The sequence below is a fragment of the Centroberyx gerrardi genome, chromosome 4 (assembly GCF_048128805.1).
Source record: "Centroberyx gerrardi isolate f3 chromosome 4, fCenGer3.hap1.cur.20231027, whole genome shotgun sequence".
Classification (NCBI taxonomy): domain Eukaryota; kingdom Metazoa; phylum Chordata; class Actinopteri; order Beryciformes; family Berycidae; genus Centroberyx; species Centroberyx gerrardi.
In genome coordinates this window covers 32,311,607-32,331,755 of record NC_136000.1, presented here as the reverse complement: position 1 = coordinate 32,331,755, position 20,149 = coordinate 32,311,607, and the positions used below count along the sequence as shown (strand labels likewise).

At 51.3% G+C, this 20,149-nt stretch overlaps 38 non-coding genes across 38 annotated transcripts; all 38 read left to right on the top strand.

The window, feature by feature from the left end:
- The first annotated feature begins 367 nt into the window (after positions 1–367).
- LOC144538967 (U5 spliceosomal RNA) lies at positions 368–483 on the top strand. Its single transcript, XR_013504689.1, has one exon. It is a non-coding gene; the product is annotated as a U5 spliceosomal RNA (small nuclear RNA).
- A 167-nt stretch (positions 484–650) lies between these two features.
- Positions 651–841, top strand: LOC144538992 (U2 spliceosomal RNA). The gene has a single exon (XR_013504714.1). It is a non-coding gene; the product is annotated as a U2 spliceosomal RNA (small nuclear RNA).
- Positions 842–1,424: 583 nt separating this feature from the next.
- On the top strand, positions 1,425–1,540 carry LOC144538966 (U5 spliceosomal RNA). The gene has a single exon (XR_013504688.1). It is a non-coding gene; the product is annotated as a U5 spliceosomal RNA (small nuclear RNA).
- A 167-nt stretch (positions 1,541–1,707) lies between these two features.
- LOC144538981 (U2 spliceosomal RNA) lies at positions 1,708–1,898 on the top strand. The gene has a single exon (XR_013504703.1). It is a non-coding gene; the product is annotated as a U2 spliceosomal RNA (small nuclear RNA).
- Positions 1,899–2,481: 583 nt separating this feature from the next.
- On the top strand, positions 2,482–2,597 carry LOC144538965 (U5 spliceosomal RNA). The gene has a single exon (XR_013504687.1). It is a non-coding gene; the product is annotated as a U5 spliceosomal RNA (small nuclear RNA).
- Positions 2,598–2,764: 167 nt separating this feature from the next.
- On the top strand, positions 2,765–2,955 carry LOC144538970 (U2 spliceosomal RNA). The gene has a single exon (XR_013504692.1). It is a non-coding gene; the product is annotated as a U2 spliceosomal RNA (small nuclear RNA).
- Positions 2,956–3,538: 583 nt separating this feature from the next.
- On the top strand, positions 3,539–3,654 carry LOC144538963 (U5 spliceosomal RNA). The gene has a single exon (XR_013504685.1). It is a non-coding gene; the product is annotated as a U5 spliceosomal RNA (small nuclear RNA).
- Positions 3,655–3,821: 167 nt separating this feature from the next.
- Positions 3,822–4,012, top strand: LOC144538958 (U2 spliceosomal RNA). The gene has a single exon (XR_013504680.1). It is a non-coding gene; the product is annotated as a U2 spliceosomal RNA (small nuclear RNA).
- A 583-nt stretch (positions 4,013–4,595) lies between these two features.
- Positions 4,596–4,711, top strand: LOC144538962 (U5 spliceosomal RNA). The gene has a single exon (XR_013504684.1). It is a non-coding gene; the product is annotated as a U5 spliceosomal RNA (small nuclear RNA).
- A 167-nt stretch (positions 4,712–4,878) lies between these two features.
- LOC144538947 (U2 spliceosomal RNA) lies at positions 4,879–5,069 on the top strand. Its single transcript, XR_013504669.1, has one exon. It is a non-coding gene; the product is annotated as a U2 spliceosomal RNA (small nuclear RNA).
- A 583-nt stretch (positions 5,070–5,652) lies between these two features.
- On the top strand, positions 5,653–5,768 carry LOC144538961 (U5 spliceosomal RNA). Its single transcript, XR_013504683.1, has one exon. It is a non-coding gene; the product is annotated as a U5 spliceosomal RNA (small nuclear RNA).
- Positions 5,769–5,935: 167 nt separating this feature from the next.
- LOC144538936 (U2 spliceosomal RNA) lies at positions 5,936–6,126 on the top strand. Its single transcript, XR_013504658.1, has one exon. It is a non-coding gene; the product is annotated as a U2 spliceosomal RNA (small nuclear RNA).
- A 583-nt stretch (positions 6,127–6,709) lies between these two features.
- LOC144538960 (U5 spliceosomal RNA) lies at positions 6,710–6,825 on the top strand. Its single transcript, XR_013504682.1, has one exon. It is a non-coding gene; the product is annotated as a U5 spliceosomal RNA (small nuclear RNA).
- Positions 6,826–6,992: 167 nt separating this feature from the next.
- On the top strand, positions 6,993–7,183 carry LOC144538925 (U2 spliceosomal RNA). Its single transcript, XR_013504647.1, has one exon. It is a non-coding gene; the product is annotated as a U2 spliceosomal RNA (small nuclear RNA).
- Positions 7,184–7,766: 583 nt separating this feature from the next.
- LOC144538959 (U5 spliceosomal RNA) lies at positions 7,767–7,882 on the top strand. The gene has a single exon (XR_013504681.1). It is a non-coding gene; the product is annotated as a U5 spliceosomal RNA (small nuclear RNA).
- A 167-nt stretch (positions 7,883–8,049) lies between these two features.
- Positions 8,050–8,240, top strand: LOC144538917 (U2 spliceosomal RNA). The gene has a single exon (XR_013504641.1). It is a non-coding gene; the product is annotated as a U2 spliceosomal RNA (small nuclear RNA).
- Positions 8,241–8,823: 583 nt separating this feature from the next.
- LOC144538957 (U5 spliceosomal RNA) lies at positions 8,824–8,939 on the top strand. Its single transcript, XR_013504679.1, has one exon. It is a non-coding gene; the product is annotated as a U5 spliceosomal RNA (small nuclear RNA).
- Positions 8,940–9,106: 167 nt separating this feature from the next.
- LOC144538908 (U2 spliceosomal RNA) lies at positions 9,107–9,297 on the top strand. Its single transcript, XR_013504640.1, has one exon. It is a non-coding gene; the product is annotated as a U2 spliceosomal RNA (small nuclear RNA).
- Positions 9,298–9,880: 583 nt separating this feature from the next.
- Positions 9,881–9,996, top strand: LOC144538956 (U5 spliceosomal RNA). Its single transcript, XR_013504678.1, has one exon. It is a non-coding gene; the product is annotated as a U5 spliceosomal RNA (small nuclear RNA).
- Positions 9,997–10,163: 167 nt separating this feature from the next.
- Positions 10,164–10,354, top strand: LOC144538902 (U2 spliceosomal RNA). The gene has a single exon (XR_013504639.1). It is a non-coding gene; the product is annotated as a U2 spliceosomal RNA (small nuclear RNA).
- Positions 10,355–10,937: 583 nt separating this feature from the next.
- LOC144538955 (U5 spliceosomal RNA) lies at positions 10,938–11,053 on the top strand. The gene has a single exon (XR_013504677.1). It is a non-coding gene; the product is annotated as a U5 spliceosomal RNA (small nuclear RNA).
- Positions 11,054–11,220: 167 nt separating this feature from the next.
- LOC144538897 (U2 spliceosomal RNA) lies at positions 11,221–11,411 on the top strand. Its single transcript, XR_013504638.1, has one exon. It is a non-coding gene; the product is annotated as a U2 spliceosomal RNA (small nuclear RNA).
- Positions 11,412–11,994: 583 nt separating this feature from the next.
- LOC144538954 (U5 spliceosomal RNA) lies at positions 11,995–12,110 on the top strand. The gene has a single exon (XR_013504676.1). It is a non-coding gene; the product is annotated as a U5 spliceosomal RNA (small nuclear RNA).
- A 167-nt stretch (positions 12,111–12,277) lies between these two features.
- Positions 12,278–12,468, top strand: LOC144538888 (U2 spliceosomal RNA). Its single transcript, XR_013504637.1, has one exon. It is a non-coding gene; the product is annotated as a U2 spliceosomal RNA (small nuclear RNA).
- Positions 12,469–13,051: 583 nt separating this feature from the next.
- Positions 13,052–13,167, top strand: LOC144538953 (U5 spliceosomal RNA). The gene has a single exon (XR_013504675.1). It is a non-coding gene; the product is annotated as a U5 spliceosomal RNA (small nuclear RNA).
- Positions 13,168–13,334: 167 nt separating this feature from the next.
- Positions 13,335–13,525, top strand: LOC144538878 (U2 spliceosomal RNA). Its single transcript, XR_013504635.1, has one exon. It is a non-coding gene; the product is annotated as a U2 spliceosomal RNA (small nuclear RNA).
- Positions 13,526–14,108: 583 nt separating this feature from the next.
- On the top strand, positions 14,109–14,224 carry LOC144538952 (U5 spliceosomal RNA). The gene has a single exon (XR_013504674.1). It is a non-coding gene; the product is annotated as a U5 spliceosomal RNA (small nuclear RNA).
- A 167-nt stretch (positions 14,225–14,391) lies between these two features.
- LOC144538868 (U2 spliceosomal RNA) lies at positions 14,392–14,582 on the top strand. Its single transcript, XR_013504632.1, has one exon. It is a non-coding gene; the product is annotated as a U2 spliceosomal RNA (small nuclear RNA).
- Positions 14,583–15,165: 583 nt separating this feature from the next.
- LOC144538951 (U5 spliceosomal RNA) lies at positions 15,166–15,281 on the top strand. Its single transcript, XR_013504673.1, has one exon. It is a non-coding gene; the product is annotated as a U5 spliceosomal RNA (small nuclear RNA).
- A 167-nt stretch (positions 15,282–15,448) lies between these two features.
- LOC144538858 (U2 spliceosomal RNA) lies at positions 15,449–15,639 on the top strand. The gene has a single exon (XR_013504630.1). It is a non-coding gene; the product is annotated as a U2 spliceosomal RNA (small nuclear RNA).
- Positions 15,640–16,222: 583 nt separating this feature from the next.
- Positions 16,223–16,338, top strand: LOC144538921 (U5 spliceosomal RNA). Its single transcript, XR_013504643.1, has one exon. It is a non-coding gene; the product is annotated as a U5 spliceosomal RNA (small nuclear RNA).
- Positions 16,339–16,505: 167 nt separating this feature from the next.
- LOC144538847 (U2 spliceosomal RNA) lies at positions 16,506–16,696 on the top strand. Its single transcript, XR_013504626.1, has one exon. It is a non-coding gene; the product is annotated as a U2 spliceosomal RNA (small nuclear RNA).
- Positions 16,697–17,279: 583 nt separating this feature from the next.
- Positions 17,280–17,395, top strand: LOC144538950 (U5 spliceosomal RNA). The gene has a single exon (XR_013504672.1). It is a non-coding gene; the product is annotated as a U5 spliceosomal RNA (small nuclear RNA).
- Positions 17,396–17,562: 167 nt separating this feature from the next.
- On the top strand, positions 17,563–17,753 carry LOC144538836 (U2 spliceosomal RNA). The gene has a single exon (XR_013504619.1). It is a non-coding gene; the product is annotated as a U2 spliceosomal RNA (small nuclear RNA).
- Positions 17,754–18,336: 583 nt separating this feature from the next.
- On the top strand, positions 18,337–18,452 carry LOC144538949 (U5 spliceosomal RNA). Its single transcript, XR_013504671.1, has one exon. It is a non-coding gene; the product is annotated as a U5 spliceosomal RNA (small nuclear RNA).
- A 167-nt stretch (positions 18,453–18,619) lies between these two features.
- Positions 18,620–18,810, top strand: LOC144538825 (U2 spliceosomal RNA). Its single transcript, XR_013504609.1, has one exon. It is a non-coding gene; the product is annotated as a U2 spliceosomal RNA (small nuclear RNA).
- A 583-nt stretch (positions 18,811–19,393) lies between these two features.
- On the top strand, positions 19,394–19,509 carry LOC144538948 (U5 spliceosomal RNA). The gene has a single exon (XR_013504670.1). It is a non-coding gene; the product is annotated as a U5 spliceosomal RNA (small nuclear RNA).
- A 167-nt stretch (positions 19,510–19,676) lies between these two features.
- On the top strand, positions 19,677–19,867 carry LOC144538814 (U2 spliceosomal RNA). The gene has a single exon (XR_013504598.1). It is a non-coding gene; the product is annotated as a U2 spliceosomal RNA (small nuclear RNA).
- Positions 19,868–20,149: the final 282 nt, after the last annotated feature.

The following is a 20,149-nucleotide window of genomic DNA, read 5'->3' as shown; positions in this document are numbered from 1 at the left end:
TACAGTGGCCAATCTTCCTACTTGTTGCGCAGGGGACAAGGGTTCAATTGCCCCGACGGGTAGACATGCTGTACAAACAAGCGCGGCCTGTTCCCCTCAAGCTTTGCGCACTTTAACACAACAAGACCAGTGATTTTGAGCACGGGGGATTGACCAGTCATTGCAGTGGCTCTAGGAGCCTGCGCGCAATGGCTACGCATGAGTTTCCGGGTCATCGGATTGGATTAAGCTCCTGAGAAGGCGGGGTGGAGTGCCAGCAAAGGCGTGGCCTGTACTTTGCTATGCAGCTAGCCAAACGGGGAGCACCGTGAAGCTGTTGACCGAGACGACTAGGGTCTTTGGCTGCTCTTGTGGCCGGAGGCTGTACTTACTCTGGTTTCTCTTCATAACGCATAAGTCTTTCGCCTTTTACTAAAGACTTCCGTGGAGAGTAACACCAAAGAGTTAAAGGTATTTTTGGCGGGCTTAGCACTTTGGCTGAGCCCTGTACCGTTGTGCAAGGAAATAGAAAACTAGGTCAACAAGTACACCAGAGACTCCGTGGGCGGAGGTGCTAAGCACCAGCAGTTGTTATGGCAAAATACTGTGACACCCCGACGAGGACGGACCGGACCGGAGGGGCGGCCTTGTGCTGCCAACGGCCAGGGGTTATCGCTTCTCGGCCTTTTGGCTAAGATCAAGTGTAGTATCTGTTCTTATCAGTTTAATATCTGATACGTCCTCTATAAGGGGACAACATATTAAACGGATTTTTAGAACCAGGAGTTGAAAAAGGGGCTTGCTCCGTTCGCTCCACGCATCGACCCGGTATTGCAGTGCCGCTGGGAACGGTGCACCCTTCTCTCACTCTGTGGAAAAGCAACGTTTGAAAACATGGAAAGCCAGTCTGCAAGTCATACCTAATTTGACCGAAAGACCAAGAACAAAGTGGACGGCGCTTTTGTGCGCCTCGAAATTGGTCAAAGCAGCCTGTGCTGCGTTTTCTCCCCGTTTGCCTTAGCTAATCTATTCTCACCGGTAGCTTATTCAGGGTGTGAAAGAGTGTGCTCCTGCTTAGTACAGTGGCCAATCTTCCTACTTGTTGCGCAGGGGACAAGGGTTCAATTGCCCCGACGGGTAGACATGCTGTACAAACAAGCGCGGCCTGTTCCCCTCAAGCTTTGCGCACTTTAACACAACAAGACCAGTGATTTTGAGCACGGGGGATTGACCAGTCATTGCAGTGGCTCTAGGAGCCTGCGCGCAATGGCTACGCATGAGTTTCCGGGTCATCGGATTGGATTAAGCTCCTGAGAAGGCGGGGTGGAGTGCCAGCAAAGGCGTGGCCTGTACTTTGCTATGCAGCTAGCCAAACGGGGAGCACCGTGAAGCTGTTGACCGAGACGACTAGGGTCTTTGGCTGCTCTTGTGGCCGGAGGCTGTACTTACTCTGGTTTCTCTTCATAACGCATAAGTCTTTCGCCTTTTACTAAAGACTTCCGTGGAGAGTAACACCAAAGAGTTAAAGGTATTTTTGGCGGGCTTAGCACTTTGGCTGAGCCCTGTACCGTTGTGCAAGGAAATAGAAAACTAGGTCAACAAGTACACCAGAGACTCCGTGGGCGGAGGTGCTAAGCACCAGCAGTTGTTATGGCAAAATACTGTGACACCCCGACGAGGACGGACCGGACCGGAGGGGCGGCCTTGTGCTGCCAACGGCCAGGGGTTATCGCTTCTCGGCCTTTTGGCTAAGATCAAGTGTAGTATCTGTTCTTATCAGTTTAATATCTGATACGTCCTCTATAAGGGGACAACATATTAAACGGATTTTTAGAACCAGGAGTTGAAAAAGGGGCTTGCTCCGTTCGCTCCACGCATCGACCCGGTATTGCAGTGCCGCTGGGAACGGTGCACCCTTCTCTCACTCTGTGGAAAAGCAACGTTTGAAAACATGGAAAGCCAGTCTGCAAGTCATACCTAATTTGACCGAAAGACCAAGAACAAAGTGGACGGCGCTTTTGTGCGCCTCGAAATTGGTCAAAGCAGCCTGTGCTGCGTTTTCTCCCCGTTTGCCTTAGCTAATCTATTCTCACCGGTAGCTTATTCAGGGTGTGAAAGAGTGTGCTCCTGCTTAGTACAGTGGCCAATCTTCCTACTTGTTGCGCAGGGGACAAGGGTTCAATTGCCCCGACGGGTAGACATGCTGTACAAACAAGCGCGGCCTGTTCCCCTCAAGCTTTGCGCACTTTAACACAACAAGACCAGTGATTTTGAGCACGGGGGATTGACCAGTCATTGCAGTGGCTCTAGGAGCCTGCGCGCAATGGCTACGCATGAGTTTCCGGGTCATCGGATTGGATTAAGCTCCTGAGAAGGCGGGGTGGAGTGCCAGCAAAGGCGTGGCCTGTACTTTGCTATGCAGCTAGCCAAACGGGGAGCACCGTGAAGCTGTTGACCGAGACGACTAGGGTCTTTGGCTGCTCTTGTGGCCGGAGGCTGTACTTACTCTGGTTTCTCTTCATAACGCATAAGTCTTTCGCCTTTTACTAAAGACTTCCGTGGAGAGTAACACCAAAGAGTTAAAGGTATTTTTGGCGGGCTTAGCACTTTGGCTGAGCCCTGTACCGTTGTGCAAGGAAATAGAAAACTAGGTCAACAAGTACACCAGAGACTCCGTGGGCGGAGGTGCTAAGCACCAGCAGTTGTTATGGCAAAATACTGTGACACCCCGACGAGGACGGACCGGACCGGAGGGGCGGCCTTGTGCTGCCAACGGCCAGGGGTTATCGCTTCTCGGCCTTTTGGCTAAGATCAAGTGTAGTATCTGTTCTTATCAGTTTAATATCTGATACGTCCTCTATAAGGGGACAACATATTAAACGGATTTTTAGAACCAGGAGTTGAAAAAGGGGCTTGCTCCGTTCGCTCCACGCATCGACCCGGTATTGCAGTGCCGCTGGGAACGGTGCACCCTTCTCTCACTCTGTGGAAAAGCAACGTTTGAAAACATGGAAAGCCAGTCTGCAAGTCATACCTAATTTGACCGAAAGACCAAGAACAAAGTGGACGGCGCTTTTGTGCGCCTCGAAATTGGTCAAAGCAGCCTGTGCTGCGTTTTCTCCCCGTTTGCCTTAGCTAATCTATTCTCACCGGTAGCTTATTCAGGGTGTGAAAGAGTGTGCTCCTGCTTAGTACAGTGGCCAATCTTCCTACTTGTTGCGCAGGGGACAAGGGTTCAATTGCCCCGACGGGTAGACATGCTGTACAAACAAGCGCGGCCTGTTCCCCTCAAGCTTTGCGCACTTTAACACAACAAGACCAGTGATTTTGAGCACGGGGGATTGACCAGTCATTGCAGTGGCTCTAGGAGCCTGCGCGCAATGGCTACGCATGAGTTTCCGGGTCATCGGATTGGATTAAGCTCCTGAGAAGGCGGGGTGGAGTGCCAGCAAAGGCGTGGCCTGTACTTTGCTATGCAGCTAGCCAAACGGGGAGCACCGTGAAGCTGTTGACCGAGACGACTAGGGTCTTTGGCTGCTCTTGTGGCCGGAGGCTGTACTTACTCTGGTTTCTCTTCATAACGCATAAGTCTTTCGCCTTTTACTAAAGACTTCCGTGGAGAGTAACACCAAAGAGTTAAAGGTATTTTTGGCGGGCTTAGCACTTTGGCTGAGCCCTGTACCGTTGTGCAAGGAAATAGAAAACTAGGTCAACAAGTACACCAGAGACTCCGTGGGCGGAGGTGCTAAGCACCAGCAGTTGTTATGGCAAAATACTGTGACACCCCGACGAGGACGGACCGGACCGGAGGGGCGGCCTTGTGCTGCCAACGGCCAGGGGTTATCGCTTCTCGGCCTTTTGGCTAAGATCAAGTGTAGTATCTGTTCTTATCAGTTTAATATCTGATACGTCCTCTATAAGGGGACAACATATTAAACGGATTTTTAGAACCAGGAGTTGAAAAAGGGGCTTGCTCCGTTCGCTCCACGCATCGACCCGGTATTGCAGTGCCGCTGGGAACGGTGCACCCTTCTCTCACTCTGTGGAAAAGCAACGTTTGAAAACATGGAAAGCCAGTCTGCAAGTCATACCTAATTTGACCGAAAGACCAAGAACAAAGTGGACGGCGCTTTTGTGCGCCTCGAAATTGGTCAAAGCAGCCTGTGCTGCGTTTTCTCCCCGTTTGCCTTAGCTAATCTATTCTCACCGGTAGCTTATTCAGGGTGTGAAAGAGTGTGCTCCTGCTTAGTACAGTGGCCAATCTTCCTACTTGTTGCGCAGGGGACAAGGGTTCAATTGCCCCGACGGGTAGACATGCTGTACAAACAAGCGCGGCCTGTTCCCCTCAAGCTTTGCGCACTTTAACACAACAAGACCAGTGATTTTGAGCACGGGGGATTGACCAGTCATTGCAGTGGCTCTAGGAGCCTGCGCGCAATGGCTACGCATGAGTTTCCGGGTCATCGGATTGGATTAAGCTCCTGAGAAGGCGGGGTGGAGTGCCAGCAAAGGCGTGGCCTGTACTTTGCTATGCAGCTAGCCAAACGGGGAGCACCGTGAAGCTGTTGACCGAGACGACTAGGGTCTTTGGCTGCTCTTGTGGCCGGAGGCTGTACTTACTCTGGTTTCTCTTCATAACGCATAAGTCTTTCGCCTTTTACTAAAGACTTCCGTGGAGAGTAACACCAAAGAGTTAAAGGTATTTTTGGCGGGCTTAGCACTTTGGCTGAGCCCTGTACCGTTGTGCAAGGAAATAGAAAACTAGGTCAACAAGTACACCAGAGACTCCGTGGGCGGAGGTGCTAAGCACCAGCAGTTGTTATGGCAAAATACTGTGACACCCCGACGAGGACGGACCGGACCGGAGGGGCGGCCTTGTGCTGCCAACGGCCAGGGGTTATCGCTTCTCGGCCTTTTGGCTAAGATCAAGTGTAGTATCTGTTCTTATCAGTTTAATATCTGATACGTCCTCTATAAGGGGACAACATATTAAACGGATTTTTAGAACCAGGAGTTGAAAAAGGGGCTTGCTCCGTTCGCTCCACGCATCGACCCGGTATTGCAGTGCCGCTGGGAACGGTGCACCCTTCTCTCACTCTGTGGAAAAGCAACGTTTGAAAACATGGAAAGCCAGTCTGCAAGTCATACCTAATTTGACCGAAAGACCAAGAACAAAGTGGACGGCGCTTTTGTGCGCCTCGAAATTGGTCAAAGCAGCCTGTGCTGCGTTTTCTCCCCGTTTGCCTTAGCTAATCTATTCTCACCGGTAGCTTATTCAGGGTGTGAAAGAGTGTGCTCCTGCTTAGTACAGTGGCCAATCTTCCTACTTGTTGCGCAGGGGACAAGGGTTCAATTGCCCCGACGGGTAGACATGCTGTACAAACAAGCGCGGCCTGTTCCCCTCAAGCTTTGCGCACTTTAACACAACAAGACCAGTGATTTTGAGCACGGGGGATTGACCAGTCATTGCAGTGGCTCTAGGAGCCTGCGCGCAATGGCTACGCATGAGTTTCCGGGTCATCGGATTGGATTAAGCTCCTGAGAAGGCGGGGTGGAGTGCCAGCAAAGGCGTGGCCTGTACTTTGCTATGCAGCTAGCCAAACGGGGAGCACCGTGAAGCTGTTGACCGAGACGACTAGGGTCTTTGGCTGCTCTTGTGGCCGGAGGCTGTACTTACTCTGGTTTCTCTTCATAACGCATAAGTCTTTCGCCTTTTACTAAAGACTTCCGTGGAGAGTAACACCAAAGAGTTAAAGGTATTTTTGGCGGGCTTAGCACTTTGGCTGAGCCCTGTACCGTTGTGCAAGGAAATAGAAAACTAGGTCAACAAGTACACCAGAGACTCCGTGGGCGGAGGTGCTAAGCACCAGCAGTTGTTATGGCAAAATACTGTGACACCCCGACGAGGACGGACCGGACCGGAGGGGCGGCCTTGTGCTGCCAACGGCCAGGGGTTATCGCTTCTCGGCCTTTTGGCTAAGATCAAGTGTAGTATCTGTTCTTATCAGTTTAATATCTGATACGTCCTCTATAAGGGGACAACATATTAAACGGATTTTTAGAACCAGGAGTTGAAAAAGGGGCTTGCTCCGTTCGCTCCACGCATCGACCCGGTATTGCAGTGCCGCTGGGAACGGTGCACCCTTCTCTCACTCTGTGGAAAAGCAACGTTTGAAAACATGGAAAGCCAGTCTGCAAGTCATACCTAATTTGACCGAAAGACCAAGAACAAAGTGGACGGCGCTTTTGTGCGCCTCGAAATTGGTCAAAGCAGCCTGTGCTGCGTTTTCTCCCCGTTTGCCTTAGCTAATCTATTCTCACCGGTAGCTTATTCAGGGTGTGAAAGAGTGTGCTCCTGCTTAGTACAGTGGCCAATCTTCCTACTTGTTGCGCAGGGGACAAGGGTTCAATTGCCCCGACGGGTAGACATGCTGTACAAACAAGCGCGGCCTGTTCCCCTCAAGCTTTGCGCACTTTAACACAACAAGACCAGTGATTTTGAGCACGGGGGATTGACCAGTCATTGCAGTGGCTCTAGGAGCCTGCGCGCAATGGCTACGCATGAGTTTCCGGGTCATCGGATTGGATTAAGCTCCTGAGAAGGCGGGGTGGAGTGCCAGCAAAGGCGTGGCCTGTACTTTGCTATGCAGCTAGCCAAACGGGGAGCACCGTGAAGCTGTTGACCGAGACGACTAGGGTCTTTGGCTGCTCTTGTGGCCGGAGGCTGTACTTACTCTGGTTTCTCTTCATAACGCATAAGTCTTTCGCCTTTTACTAAAGACTTCCGTGGAGAGTAACACCAAAGAGTTAAAGGTATTTTTGGCGGGCTTAGCACTTTGGCTGAGCCCTGTACCGTTGTGCAAGGAAATAGAAAACTAGGTCAACAAGTACACCAGAGACTCCGTGGGCGGAGGTGCTAAGCACCAGCAGTTGTTATGGCAAAATACTGTGACACCCCGACGAGGACGGACCGGACCGGAGGGGCGGCCTTGTGCTGCCAACGGCCAGGGGTTATCGCTTCTCGGCCTTTTGGCTAAGATCAAGTGTAGTATCTGTTCTTATCAGTTTAATATCTGATACGTCCTCTATAAGGGGACAACATATTAAACGGATTTTTAGAACCAGGAGTTGAAAAAGGGGCTTGCTCCGTTCGCTCCACGCATCGACCCGGTATTGCAGTGCCGCTGGGAACGGTGCACCCTTCTCTCACTCTGTGGAAAAGCAACGTTTGAAAACATGGAAAGCCAGTCTGCAAGTCATACCTAATTTGACCGAAAGACCAAGAACAAAGTGGACGGCGCTTTTGTGCGCCTCGAAATTGGTCAAAGCAGCCTGTGCTGCGTTTTCTCCCCGTTTGCCTTAGCTAATCTATTCTCACCGGTAGCTTATTCAGGGTGTGAAAGAGTGTGCTCCTGCTTAGTACAGTGGCCAATCTTCCTACTTGTTGCGCAGGGGACAAGGGTTCAATTGCCCCGACGGGTAGACATGCTGTACAAACAAGCGCGGCCTGTTCCCCTCAAGCTTTGCGCACTTTAACACAACAAGACCAGTGATTTTGAGCACGGGGGATTGACCAGTCATTGCAGTGGCTCTAGGAGCCTGCGCGCAATGGCTACGCATGAGTTTCCGGGTCATCGGATTGGATTAAGCTCCTGAGAAGGCGGGGTGGAGTGCCAGCAAAGGCGTGGCCTGTACTTTGCTATGCAGCTAGCCAAACGGGGAGCACCGTGAAGCTGTTGACCGAGACGACTAGGGTCTTTGGCTGCTCTTGTGGCCGGAGGCTGTACTTACTCTGGTTTCTCTTCATAACGCATAAGTCTTTCGCCTTTTACTAAAGACTTCCGTGGAGAGTAACACCAAAGAGTTAAAGGTATTTTTGGCGGGCTTAGCACTTTGGCTGAGCCCTGTACCGTTGTGCAAGGAAATAGAAAACTAGGTCAACAAGTACACCAGAGACTCCGTGGGCGGAGGTGCTAAGCACCAGCAGTTGTTATGGCAAAATACTGTGACACCCCGACGAGGACGGACCGGACCGGAGGGGCGGCCTTGTGCTGCCAACGGCCAGGGGTTATCGCTTCTCGGCCTTTTGGCTAAGATCAAGTGTAGTATCTGTTCTTATCAGTTTAATATCTGATACGTCCTCTATAAGGGGACAACATATTAAACGGATTTTTAGAACCAGGAGTTGAAAAAGGGGCTTGCTCCGTTCGCTCCACGCATCGACCCGGTATTGCAGTGCCGCTGGGAACGGTGCACCCTTCTCTCACTCTGTGGAAAAGCAACGTTTGAAAACATGGAAAGCCAGTCTGCAAGTCATACCTAATTTGACCGAAAGACCAAGAACAAAGTGGACGGCGCTTTTGTGCGCCTCGAAATTGGTCAAAGCAGCCTGTGCTGCGTTTTCTCCCCGTTTGCCTTAGCTAATCTATTCTCACCGGTAGCTTATTCAGGGTGTGAAAGAGTGTGCTCCTGCTTAGTACAGTGGCCAATCTTCCTACTTGTTGCGCAGGGGACAAGGGTTCAATTGCCCCGACGGGTAGACATGCTGTACAAACAAGCGCGGCCTGTTCCCCTCAAGCTTTGCGCACTTTAACACAACAAGACCAGTGATTTTGAGCACGGGGGATTGACCAGTCATTGCAGTGGCTCTAGGAGCCTGCGCGCAATGGCTACGCATGAGTTTCCGGGTCATCGGATTGGATTAAGCTCCTGAGAAGGCGGGGTGGAGTGCCAGCAAAGGCGTGGCCTGTACTTTGCTATGCAGCTAGCCAAACGGGGAGCACCGTGAAGCTGTTGACCGAGACGACTAGGGTCTTTGGCTGCTCTTGTGGCCGGAGGCTGTACTTACTCTGGTTTCTCTTCATAACGCATAAGTCTTTCGCCTTTTACTAAAGACTTCCGTGGAGAGTAACACCAAAGAGTTAAAGGTATTTTTGGCGGGCTTAGCACTTTGGCTGAGCCCTGTACCGTTGTGCAAGGAAATAGAAAACTAGGTCAACAAGTACACCAGAGACTCCGTGGGCGGAGGTGCTAAGCACCAGCAGTTGTTATGGCAAAATACTGTGACACCCCGACGAGGACGGACCGGACCGGAGGGGCGGCCTTGTGCTGCCAACGGCCAGGGGTTATCGCTTCTCGGCCTTTTGGCTAAGATCAAGTGTAGTATCTGTTCTTATCAGTTTAATATCTGATACGTCCTCTATAAGGGGACAACATATTAAACGGATTTTTAGAACCAGGAGTTGAAAAAGGGGCTTGCTCCGTTCGCTCCACGCATCGACCCGGTATTGCAGTGCCGCTGGGAACGGTGCACCCTTCTCTCACTCTGTGGAAAAGCAACGTTTGAAAACATGGAAAGCCAGTCTGCAAGTCATACCTAATTTGACCGAAAGACCAAGAACAAAGTGGACGGCGCTTTTGTGCGCCTCGAAATTGGTCAAAGCAGCCTGTGCTGCGTTTTCTCCCCGTTTGCCTTAGCTAATCTATTCTCACCGGTAGCTTATTCAGGGTGTGAAAGAGTGTGCTCCTGCTTAGTACAGTGGCCAATCTTCCTACTTGTTGCGCAGGGGACAAGGGTTCAATTGCCCCGACGGGTAGACATGCTGTACAAACAAGCGCGGCCTGTTCCCCTCAAGCTTTGCGCACTTTAACACAACAAGACCAGTGATTTTGAGCACGGGGGATTGACCAGTCATTGCAGTGGCTCTAGGAGCCTGCGCGCAATGGCTACGCATGAGTTTCCGGGTCATCGGATTGGATTAAGCTCCTGAGAAGGCGGGGTGGAGTGCCAGCAAAGGCGTGGCCTGTACTTTGCTATGCAGCTAGCCAAACGGGGAGCACCGTGAAGCTGTTGACCGAGACGACTAGGGTCTTTGGCTGCTCTTGTGGCCGGAGGCTGTACTTACTCTGGTTTCTCTTCATAACGCATAAGTCTTTCGCCTTTTACTAAAGACTTCCGTGGAGAGTAACACCAAAGAGTTAAAGGTATTTTTGGCGGGCTTAGCACTTTGGCTGAGCCCTGTACCGTTGTGCAAGGAAATAGAAAACTAGGTCAACAAGTACACCAGAGACTCCGTGGGCGGAGGTGCTAAGCACCAGCAGTTGTTATGGCAAAATACTGTGACACCCCGACGAGGACGGACCGGACCGGAGGGGCGGCCTTGTGCTGCCAACGGCCAGGGGTTATCGCTTCTCGGCCTTTTGGCTAAGATCAAGTGTAGTATCTGTTCTTATCAGTTTAATATCTGATACGTCCTCTATAAGGGGACAACATATTAAACGGATTTTTAGAACCAGGAGTTGAAAAAGGGGCTTGCTCCGTTCGCTCCACGCATCGACCCGGTATTGCAGTGCCGCTGGGAACGGTGCACCCTTCTCTCACTCTGTGGAAAAGCAACGTTTGAAAACATGGAAAGCCAGTCTGCAAGTCATACCTAATTTGACCGAAAGACCAAGAACAAAGTGGACGGCGCTTTTGTGCGCCTCGAAATTGGTCAAAGCAGCCTGTGCTGCGTTTTCTCCCCGTTTGCCTTAGCTAATCTATTCTCACCGGTAGCTTATTCAGGGTGTGAAAGAGTGTGCTCCTGCTTAGTACAGTGGCCAATCTTCCTACTTGTTGCGCAGGGGACAAGGGTTCAATTGCCCCGACGGGTAGACATGCTGTACAAACAAGCGCGGCCTGTTCCCCTCAAGCTTTGCGCACTTTAACACAACAAGACCAGTGATTTTGAGCACGGGGGATTGACCAGTCATTGCAGTGGCTCTAGGAGCCTGCGCGCAATGGCTACGCATGAGTTTCCGGGTCATCGGATTGGATTAAGCTCCTGAGAAGGCGGGGTGGAGTGCCAGCAAAGGCGTGGCCTGTACTTTGCTATGCAGCTAGCCAAACGGGGAGCACCGTGAAGCTGTTGACCGAGACGACTAGGGTCTTTGGCTGCTCTTGTGGCCGGAGGCTGTACTTACTCTGGTTTCTCTTCATAACGCATAAGTCTTTCGCCTTTTACTAAAGACTTCCGTGGAGAGTAACACCAAAGAGTTAAAGGTATTTTTGGCGGGCTTAGCACTTTGGCTGAGCCCTGTACCGTTGTGCAAGGAAATAGAAAACTAGGTCAACAAGTACACCAGAGACTCCGTGGGCGGAGGTGCTAAGCACCAGCAGTTGTTATGGCAAAATACTGTGACACCCCGACGAGGACGGACCGGACCGGAGGGGCGGCCTTGTGCTGCCAACGGCCAGGGGTTATCGCTTCTCGGCCTTTTGGCTAAGATCAAGTGTAGTATCTGTTCTTATCAGTTTAATATCTGATACGTCCTCTATAAGGGGACAACATATTAAACGGATTTTTAGAACCAGGAGTTGAAAAAGGGGCTTGCTCCGTTCGCTCCACGCATCGACCCGGTATTGCAGTGCCGCTGGGAACGGTGCACCCTTCTCTCACTCTGTGGAAAAGCAACGTTTGAAAACATGGAAAGCCAGTCTGCAAGTCATACCTAATTTGACCGAAAGACCAAGAACAAAGTGGACGGCGCTTTTGTGCGCCTCGAAATTGGTCAAAGCAGCCTGTGCTGCGTTTTCTCCCCGTTTGCCTTAGCTAATCTATTCTCACCGGTAGCTTATTCAGGGTGTGAAAGAGTGTGCTCCTGCTTAGTACAGTGGCCAATCTTCCTACTTGTTGCGCAGGGGACAAGGGTTCAATTGCCCCGACGGGTAGACATGCTGTACAAACAAGCGCGGCCTGTTCCCCTCAAGCTTTGCGCACTTTAACACAACAAGACCAGTGATTTTGAGCACGGGGGATTGACCAGTCATTGCAGTGGCTCTAGGAGCCTGCGCGCAATGGCTACGCATGAGTTTCCGGGTCATCGGATTGGATTAAGCTCCTGAGAAGGCGGGGTGGAGTGCCAGCAAAGGCGTGGCCTGTACTTTGCTATGCAGCTAGCCAAACGGGGAGCACCGTGAAGCTGTTGACCGAGACGACTAGGGTCTTTGGCTGCTCTTGTGGCCGGAGGCTGTACTTACTCTGGTTTCTCTTCATAACGCATAAGTCTTTCGCCTTTTACTAAAGACTTCCGTGGAGAGTAACACCAAAGAGTTAAAGGTATTTTTGGCGGGCTTAGCACTTTGGCTGAGCCCTGTACCGTTGTGCAAGGAAATAGAAAACTAGGTCAACAAGTACACCAGAGACTCCGTGGGCGGAGGTGCTAAGCACCAGCAGTTGTTATGGCAAAATACTGTGACACCCCGACGAGGACGGACCGGACCGGAGGGGCGGCCTTGTGCTGCCAACGGCCAGGGGTTATCGCTTCTCGGCCTTTTGGCTAAGATCAAGTGTAGTATCTGTTCTTATCAGTTTAATATCTGATACGTCCTCTATAAGGGGACAACATATTAAACGGATTTTTAGAACCAGGAGTTGAAAAAGGGGCTTGCTCCGTTCGCTCCACGCATCGACCCGGTATTGCAGTGCCGCTGGGAACGGTGCACCCTTCTCTCACTCTGTGGAAAAGCAACGTTTGAAAACATGGAAAGCCAGTCTGCAAGTCATACCTAATTTGACCGAAAGACCAAGAACAAAGTGGACGGCGCTTTTGTGCGCCTCGAAATTGGTCAAAGCAGCCTGTGCTGCGTTTTCTCCCCGTTTGCCTTAGCTAATCTATTCTCACCGGTAGCTTATTCAGGGTGTGAAAGAGTGTGCTCCTGCTTAGTACAGTGGCCAATCTTCCTACTTGTTGCGCAGGGGACAAGGGTTCAATTGCCCCGACGGGTAGACATGCTGTACAAACAAGCGCGGCCTGTTCCCCTCAAGCTTTGCGCACTTTAACACAACAAGACCAGTGATTTTGAGCACGGGGGATTGACCAGTCATTGCAGTGGCTCTAGGAGCCTGCGCGCAATGGCTACGCATGAGTTTCCGGGTCATCGGATTGGATTAAGCTCCTGAGAAGGCGGGGTGGAGTGCCAGCAAAGGCGTGGCCTGTACTTTGCTATGCAGCTAGCCAAACGGGGAGCACCGTGAAGCTGTTGACCGAGACGACTAGGGTCTTTGGCTGCTCTTGTGGCCGGAGGCTGTACTTACTCTGGTTTCTCTTCATAACGCATAAGTCTTTCGCCTTTTACTAAAGACTTCCGTGGAGAGTAACACCAAAGAGTTAAAGGTATTTTTGGCGGGCTTAGCACTTTGGCTGAGCCCTGTACCGTTGTGCAAGGAAATAGAAAACTAGGTCAACAAGTACACCAGAGACTCCGTGGGCGGAGGTGCTAAGCACCAGCAGTTGTTATGGCAAAATACTGTGACACCCCGACGAGGACGGACCGGACCGGAGGGGCGGCCTTGTGCTGCCAACGGCCAGGGGTTATCGCTTCTCGGCCTTTTGGCTAAGATCAAGTGTAGTATCTGTTCTTATCAGTTTAATATCTGATACGTCCTCTATAAGGGGACAACATATTAAACGGATTTTTAGAACCAGGAGTTGAAAAAGGGGCTTGCTCCGTTCGCTCCACGCATCGACCCGGTATTGCAGTGCCGCTGGGAACGGTGCACCCTTCTCTCACTCTGTGGAAAAGCAACGTTTGAAAACATGGAAAGCCAGTCTGCAAGTCATACCTAATTTGACCGAAAGACCAAGAACAAAGTGGACGGCGCTTTTGTGCGCCTCGAAATTGGTCAAAGCAGCCTGTGCTGCGTTTTCTCCCCGTTTGCCTTAGCTAATCTATTCTCACCGGTAGCTTATTCAGGGTGTGAAAGAGTGTGCTCCTGCTTAGTACAGTGGCCAATCTTCCTACTTGTTGCGCAGGGGACAAGGGTTCAATTGCCCCGACGGGTAGACATGCTGTACAAACAAGCGCGGCCTGTTCCCCTCAAGCTTTGCGCACTTTAACACAACAAGACCAGTGATTTTGAGCACGGGGGATTGACCAGTCATTGCAGTGGCTCTAGGAGCCTGCGCGCAATGGCTACGCATGAGTTTCCGGGTCATCGGATTGGATTAAGCTCCTGAGAAGGCGGGGTGGAGTGCCAGCAAAGGCGTGGCCTGTACTTTGCTATGCAGCTAGCCAAACGGGGAGCACCGTGAAGCTGTTGACCGAGACGACTAGGGTCTTTGGCTGCTCTTGTGGCCGGAGGCTGTACTTACTCTGGTTTCTCTTCATAACGCATAAGTCTTTCGCCTTTTACTAAAGACTTCCGTGGAGAGTAACACCAAAGAGTTAAAGGTATTTTTGGCGGGCTTAGCACTTTGGCTGAGCCCTGTACCGTTGTGCAAGGAAATAGAAAACTAGGTCAACAAGTACACCAGAGACTCCGTGGGCGGAGGTGCTAAGCACCAGCAGTTGTTATGGCAAAATACTGTGACACCCCGACGAGGACGGACCGGACCGGAGGGGCGGCCTTGTGCTGCCAACGGCCAGGGGTTATCGCTTCTCGGCCTTTTGGCTAAGATCAAGTGTAGTATCTGTTCTTATCAGTTTAATATCTGATACGTCCTCTATAAGGGGACAACATATTAAACGGATTTTTAGAACCAGGAGTTGAAAAAGGGGCTTGCTCCGTTCGCTCCACGCATCGACCCGGTATTGCAGTGCCGCTGGGAACGGTGCACCCTTCTCTCACTCTGTGGAAAAGCAACGTTTGAAAACATGGAAAGCCAGTCTGCAAGTCATACCTAATTTGACCGAAAGACCAAGAACAAAGTGGACGGCGCTTTTGTGCGCCTCGAAATTGGTCAAAGCAGCCTGTGCTGCGTTTTCTCCCCGTTTGCCTTAGCTAATCTATTCTCACCGGTAGCTTATTCAGGGTGTGAAAGAGTGTGCTCCTGCTTAGTACAGTGGCCAATCTTCCTACTTGTTGCGCAGGGGACAAGGGTTCAATTGCCCCGACGGGTAGACATGCTGTACAAACAAGCGCGGCCTGTTCCCCTCAAGCTTTGCGCACTTTAACACAACAAGACCAGTGATTTTGAGCACGGGGGATTGACCAGTCATTGCAGTGGCTCTAGGAGCCTGCGCGCAATGGCTACGCATGAGTTTCCGGGTCATCGGATTGGATTAAGCTCCTGAGAAGGCGGGGTGGAGTGCCAGCAAAGGCGTGGCCTGTACTTTGCTATGCAGCTAGCCAAACGGGGAGCACCGTGAAGCTGTTGACCGAGACGACTAGGGTCTTTGGCTGCTCTTGTGGCCGGAGGCTGTACTTACTCTGGTTTCTCTTCATAACGCATAAGTCTTTCGCCTTTTACTAAAGACTTCCGTGGAGAGTAACACCAAAGAGTTAAAGGTATTTTTGGCGGGCTTAGCACTTTGGCTGAGCCCTGTACCGTTGTGCAAGGAAATAGAAAACTAGGTCAACAAGTACACCAGAGACTCCGTGGGCGGAGGTGCTAAGCACCAGCAGTTGTTATGGCAAAATACTGTGACACCCCGACGAGGACGGACCGGACCGGAGGGGCGGCCTTGTGCTGCCAACGGCCAGGGGTTATCGCTTCTCGGCCTTTTGGCTAAGATCAAGTGTAGTATCTGTTCTTATCAGTTTAATATCTGATACGTCCTCTATAAGGGGACAACATATTAAACGGATTTTTAGAACCAGGAGTTGAAAAAGGGGCTTGCTCCGTTCGCTCCACGCATCGACCCGGTATTGCAGTGCCGCTGGGAACGGTGCACCCTTCTCTCACTCTGTGGAAAAGCAACGTTTGAAAACATGGAAAGCCAGTCTGCAAGTCATACCTAATTTGACCGAAAGACCAAGAACAAAGTGGACGGCGCTTTTGTGCGCCTCGAAATTGGTCAAAGCAGCCTGTGCTGCGTTTTCTCCCCGTTTGCCTTAGCTAATCTATTCTCACCGGTAGCTTATTCAGGGTGTGAAAGAGTGTGCTCCTGCTTAGTACAGTGGCCAATCTTCCTACTTGTTGCGCAGGGGACAAGGGTTCAATTGCCCCGACGGGTAGACATGCTGTACAAACAAGCGCGGCCTGTTCCCCTCAAGCTTTGCGCACTTTAACACAACAAGACCAGTGATTTTGAGCACGGGGGATTGACCAGTCATTGCAGTGGCTCTAGGAGCCTGCGCGCAATGGCTACGCATGAGTTTCCGGGTCATCGGATTGGATTAAGCTCCTGAGAAGGCGGGGTGGAGTGCCAGCAAAGGCGTGGCCTGTACTTTGCTATGCAGCTAGCCAAACGGGGAGCACCGTGAAGCTGTTGACCGAGACGACTAGGGTCTTTGGCTGCTCTTGTGGCCGGAGGCTGTACTTACTCTGGTTTCTCTTCATAACGCATAAGTCTTTCGCCTTTTACTAAAGACTTCCGTGGAGAGTAACACCAAAGAGTTAAAGGTATTTTTGGTGGGCTTAGCACTTTGGCTGAGCCCTGTACCGTTGTGCAAGGAAATAGAAAACTAGGTCAACAAGTACACCAGAGACTCCGTGGGCGGAGGTGCTAAGCACCAGCAGTTGTTATGGCAAAATACTGTGACACCCCGACGAGGACGGACCGGACCGGAGGGGCGGCCTTGTGCTGCCAACGGCCAGGGGTTATCGCTTCTCGGCCTTTTGGCTAAGATCAAGTGTAGTATCTGTTCTTATCAGTTTAATATCTGATACGTCCTCTATAAGGGGACAACATATTAAACGGATTTTTAGAACCAGGAGTTGAAAAAGGGGCTTGCTCCGTTCGCTCCACGCATCGACCCGGTATTGCAGTGCCGCTGGGAACGGTGCACCCTTCTCTCACTCTGTGGAAAAGCAACGTTTGAAAACATGGAAAGCCAGTCTGCAAGTCATACCTAATTTGACCGAAAGACCAAGAACAAAGTGGACGGCGCTTTTGTGCGCCTCGAAATTGGTCAAAGCAGCCTGTGCTGCGTTTTCTCCCCGTTTGCCTTAGCTAATCTATTCTCACCGGTAGCTTATTCAGGGTGTGAAAGAGTGTGCTCCTGCTTAGTACAGTGGCCAATCTTCCTACTTGTTGCGCAGGGGACAAGGGTTCAATTGCCCCGACGGGTAGACATGCTGTACAAACAAGCGCGGCCTGTTCCCCTCAAGCTTTGCGCACTTTAACACAACAAGACCAGTGATTTTGAGCACGGGGGATTGACCAGTCATTGCAGTGGCTCTAGGAGCCTGCGCGCAATGGCTACGCATGAGTTTCCGGGTCATCGGATTGGATTAAGCTCCTGAGAAGGCGGGGTGGAGTGCCAGCAAAGGCGTGGCCTGTACTTTGCTATGCAGCTAGCCAAACGGGGAGCACCGTGAAGCTGTTGACCGAGACGACTAGGGTCTTTGGCTGCTCTTGTGGCCGGAGGCTGTACTTACTCTGGTTTCTCTTCATAACGCATAAGTCTTTCGCCTTTTACTAAAGACTTCCGTGGAGAGTAACACCAAAGAGTTAAAGGTATTTTTGGCGGGCTTAGCACTTTGGCTGAGCCCTGTACCGTTGTGCAAGGAAATAGAAAACTAGGTCAACAAGTACACCAGAGACTCCGTGGGCGGAGGTGCTAAGCACCAGCAGTTGTTATGGCAAAATACTGTGACACCCCGACGAGGACGGACCGGACCGGAGGGGCGGCCTTGTGCTGCCAACGGCCAGGGGTTATCGCTTCTCGGCCTTTTGGCTAAGATCAAGTGTAGTATCTGTTCTTATCAGTTTAATATCTGATACGTCCTCTATAAGGGGACAACATATTAAACGGATTTTTAGAACCAGGAGTTGAAAAAGGGGCTTGCTCCGTTCGCTCCACGCATCGACCCGGTATTGCAGTGCCGCTGGGAACGGTGCACCCTTCTCTCACTCTGTGGAAAAGCAACGTTTGAAAACATGGAAAGCCAGTCTGCAAGTCATACCTAATTTGACCGAAAGACCAAGAACAAAGTGGACGGCGCTTTTGTGCGCCTCGAAATTGGTCAAAGCAGCCTGTGCTGCGTTTTCTCCCCGTTTGCCTTAGCTAATCTATTCTCACCGGTAGCTTATTCAGGGTGTGAAAGAGTGTGCTCCTGCTTAGTACAGTGGCCAATCTTCCTACTTGTTGCGCAGGGGACAAGGGTTCAATTGCCCCGACGGGTAGACATGCTGTACAAACAAGCGCGGCCTGTTCCCCTCAAGCTTTGCGCACTTTAACACAACAAGACCAGTGATTTTGAGCACGGGGGATTGACCAGTCATTGCAGTGGCTCTAGGAGCCTGCGCGCAATGGCTACGCATGAGTTTCCGGGTCATCGGATTGGATTAAGCTCCTGAGAAGGCGGGGTGGAGTGCCAGCAAAGGCGTGGCCTGTACTTTGCTATGCAGCTAGCCAAACGGGGAGCACCGTGAAGCTGTTGACCGAGACGACTAGGGTCTTTGGCTGCTCTTGTGGCCGGAGGCTGTACTTACTCTGGTTTCTCTTCATAACGCATAAGTCTTTCGCCTTTTACTAAAGACTTCCGTGGAGAGTAACACCAAAGAGTTAAAGGTATTTTTGGCGGGCTTAGCACTTTGGCTGAGCCCTGTACCGTTGTGCAAGGAAATAGAAAACTAGGTCAACAAGTACACCAGAGACTCCGTGGGCGGAGGTGCTAAGCACCAGCAGTTGTTATGGCAAAATACTGTGACACCCCGACGAGGACGGACCGGACCGGAGGGGCGGCCTTGTGCTGCCAACGGCCAGGGGTTATCGCTTCTCGGCCTTTTGGCTAAGATCAAGTGTAGTATCTGTTCTTATCAGTTTAATATCTGATACGTCCTCTATAAGGGGACAACATATTAAACGGATTTTTAGAACCAGGAGTTGAAAAAGGGGCTTGCTCCGTTCGCTCCACGCATCGACCCGGTATTGCAGTGCCGCTGGGAACGGTGCACCCTTCTCTCACTCTGTGGAAAAGCAACGTTTGAAAACATGGAAAGCCAGTCTGCAAGTCATACCTAATTTGACCGAAAGACCAAGAACAAAGTGGACGGCGCTTTTGTGCGCCTCGAAATTGGTCAAAGCAGCCTGTGCTGCGTTTTCTCCCCGTTTGCCTTAGCTAATCTATTCTCACCGGTAGCTTATTCAGGGTGTGAAAGAGTGTGCTCCTGCTTAGTACAGTGGCCAATCTTCCTACTTGTTGCGCAGGGGACAAGGGTTCAATTGCCCCGACGGGTAGACATGCTGTACAAACAAGCGCGGCCTGTTCCCCTCAAGCTTTGCGCACTTTAACACAACAAGACCAGTGATTTTGAGCACGGGGGATTGACCAGTCATTGCAGTGGCTCTAGGAGCCTGCGCGCAATGGCTACGCATGAGTTTCCGGGTCATCGGATTGGATTAAGCTCCTGAGAAGGCGGGGTGGAGTGCCAGCAAAGGCGTGGCCTGTACTTTGCTATGCAGCTAGCCAAACGGGGAGCACCGTGAAGCTGTTGACCGAGACGACTAGGGTCTTTGGCTGCTCTTGTGGCCGGAGGCTGTACTTACTCTGGTTTCTCTTCATAACGCATAAGTCTTTCGCCTTTTACTAAAGACTTCCGTGGAGAGTAACACCAAAGAGTTAAAGGTATTTTTGGCGGGCTTAGCACTTTGGCTGAGCCCTGTACCGTTGTGCAAGGAAATAGAAAACTAGGTCAACAAGTACACCAGAGACTCCGTGGGCGGAGGTGCTAAGCACCAGCAGTTGTTATGGCAAAATACTGTGACACCCCGACGAGGACGGACCGGACCGGAGGGGCGGCCTTGTGCTGCCAACGGCCAGGGGTTATCGCTTCTCGGCCTTTTGGCTAAGATCAAGTGTAGTATCTGTTCTTATCAGTTTAATATCTGATACGTCCTCTATAAGGGGACAACATATTAAACGGATTTTTAGAACCAGGAGTTGAAAAAGGGGCTTGCTCCGTTCGCTCCACGCATCGACCCGGTATTGCAGTGCCGCTGGGAACGGTGCACCCTTCTCTCACTCTGTGGAAAAGCAACGTTTGAAAACATGGAAAGCCAGTCTGCAAGTCATACCTAATTTGACCGAAAGACCAAGAACAAAGTGGACGGCGCTTTTGTGCGCCTCGAAATTGGTCAAAGCAGCCTGTGCTGCGTTTTCTCCCCGTTTGCCTTAGCTAATCTATTCTCACCGGTAGCTTATTCAGGGTGTGAAAGAGTGTGCTCCTGCTTAGTACAGTGGCCAATCTTCCTACTTGTTGCGCAGGGGACAAGGGTTCAATTGCCCCGACGGGTAGACA